The 2579-nt window shown below is 34.7% G+C and overlaps 1 protein-coding gene across 1 annotated transcript in view; it reads left to right on the forward strand.

The window, feature by feature from the left end:
- Window positions 1-880: 880 nt before the first annotated feature.
- LOC117442910 (SH3 domain-binding protein 4) overlaps window positions 881-2579 on the forward strand; it is a 58103-nt gene continuing 56404 nt past the window's right edge. The window contains exon 1 of the mRNA XM_034078856.2: window positions 881-973. The gene's annotated coding sequence lies outside the window, so the exon portion shown is untranslated. The remainder of the gene's footprint in view (window positions 974-2579) is intronic.

A 2579-nucleotide genomic window follows, 5' to 3' on the forward strand; every position in this document is an offset into this window, starting at 1 on the left:
AAGTGTTTCTGAAGTGAATTACCTACCCACCTTTAACATAATACATTCAAATAAATTGTCATGGCCTGACCAAAATAATAATCATGATAACGCATTCAAAGCATATATAAGATATAAGTTGAATACACGTTTAATATAAAATTAAATACAAATATTCCCACATTTCAGAAAATAATTATACAAATAAAAAATAATTGTATACATATAAAGAATTATGATAATAAAAACAAATAAATAAAATAGGGTTGAAAAAACTTGAAATTCAATTTTGTCAAATAATAATAAAAAAAAGAATTAGATTCATATTTTTTAAAGTTTCACCAATAAATAAATTAAAAATAATTAACCTTATCAAATGTAATAAAGAAAATAAAGAAAAGGTGATTTAAGTAACATTTAAAAAAAAAAAAAAGATTTTTTTAAAGAATTAATCAAAGCGTCATTTTATAGCGTTATAACTTTTTCTAGTATTTAAATAAATTATAGTTTAAACTGTAAAAAAACCTAACCCTAACCCAAAAGGTAGAATAAAGTGACTTTGTTGACGCCAATTTAAAAATTTGAAATATAATAATAAATGAGTTTACTATGAATCAATTTGAAATATATCGTGTTCAAAATTTGTACATTTTAACATTATAAAAACATGACTTTTTATTCACAGCATTATCTTTTAAATACAAAACTAATAAACTACATATGCTCATTCATCATTCCAACACACACATTGGTTTTAATACCTTAGAATCTGCAGATATAAGAGTAGTATATTTATTGAGTAAGCATTGTGTGAGATTTGAACCATTTGAACCGGTGGAGTGACATCATGCCCCGGCCCGAGGCCCCTCCCCTGCCCGCTGACATCACTCAGAGCCCGGCCTCTTTCCTCCAGGAGGCTCGGTGATCATCAGCAGCTCCGGAGCTCCAAACTGCGCTCTCTCCATGGGACTAAACAACACTTATTCCCCGCAAGGTAAGCCACCGTTTCCCGTGTTTTCCTCCCCGGTTTCGGTGCCTCCTCTCCCGGATACATTGTCTCTGTTTCCCGGGAGTGTTTTCCACACCTGGATCCAAAAGAGCGAGCAGCAACTTTTCTCCAAGGCGAAAGTGGAGCACATTTAGTGGAAGAAAACGACGATTAATCCGCATTTAAAAAAGGTTTATTTTGGATTTCCCCACTGGTTTTACAGATCCTGGGAATCCCCTTTTCCCTGGATCTGCTCCACGTCTGCTCTTTTTTCTGTCTGGTGTTTTTTTGTGGACCGTTTTAAGTCCCAGTGCTTCCAGTGGGTGGAACTGGGTGCAAAACTACAGGCTCTCTGTTGCGGGAGAGGGACTAAAGTCGGGTTAAATCCGCAGTGTAAAGGGAATTAAAACCACGCAAAGCGGTAATAATGTTATATATTCAGCTGTTATAACCACAGTGCCCTCGGTGGTCTCTTATGGGAGGCGGGGGGAGACACCAGTTGCCATGGCATTAAACAGCTAACAGTTTAAATGGAGATTTAACATCATCATCTTTATCATTGTCTCAGAGCTGGCTGCAGAAACCAGAAAGAGAAATGCATGAAGGGAATAATGATGTAACACATGTATGGTAACAGACGGGATAGTTGACTGTTTCGCAACTCATCTGGATGTACGACCTCTTAAATGTGAATATTTGCTGTTTTTATTCCTCTTTTATGGTAAAACATTCATATTTTTGGCTTTTGGATATTGGAAATAGAGGGCTGGAACATTTTTATGGGCATTTTCACTGTTTTTCAGCCCTTTATTGACAATATAGTGTTAATATGTGCTGTTTTTATTCCTCTTAAATCATAATAATTGACACTATTGGGCTTTTAGACATTTGACTGGATTCCTTTGATGGCTAGTAAACACAGTTATTGACCATATAGGGTTCATGTTGGCTGCCTTTATGGCCCGTATTGTGAGTATTTGGATTTTGGACATTTAAACTAGACCATTTCTAACAATTATTTGGCTTTTCGGACCGTTTCATGATAACATTTGCTGCCTATATTACAATGTCGTCCAGGCACATTCATATGTTTTACCTTCTGGACTGCATCTTGAAACTTCTTGGCCATTCTGACAATTCTTTGACCTTTTATGGACCTTAAGATGTGATTCATATTTTTGGATTTTGGTTATTGGAAATAGAGGGCTGGAAAACTTTGGGCATGTTCACAGTTTTTGAGCCTTGTATTGAACATATAGCGTTAATAGTTGCTGCTTTTATTCCTCTTATATCATCATACTTGAGAATACTTGGCTTTTGGACAGTTGAACCAGACAACTGATATCTTTAATGTCTAGTAAGCACAGTGTTTGGCATGTTATTGACCATATAGTGTTAATATTTATGTGCCATATTTGGAATATATTTGGATTTTAGGTATTTGATTTACACAACTTCAAACTTTTTTTGCCAATTTCAACAATTATTTTAGCTTTTTGGACTATTTCATGCTAACATTTTGGGCTTTTGGATATCTGAACTACACATCTAAAAAGCCTCTTGTCCATTATAGTACGTCTATTTATCAACAAACAACGCATTTTATATCAAA

Source organism: Pseudochaenichthys georgianus, unplaced genomic scaffold, assembly GCF_902827115.2.
Source record: "Pseudochaenichthys georgianus unplaced genomic scaffold, fPseGeo1.2 scaffold_502_arrow_ctg1, whole genome shotgun sequence".
Classification (NCBI taxonomy): Eukaryota; Metazoa; Chordata; class Actinopteri; order Perciformes; family Channichthyidae; genus Pseudochaenichthys; species Pseudochaenichthys georgianus.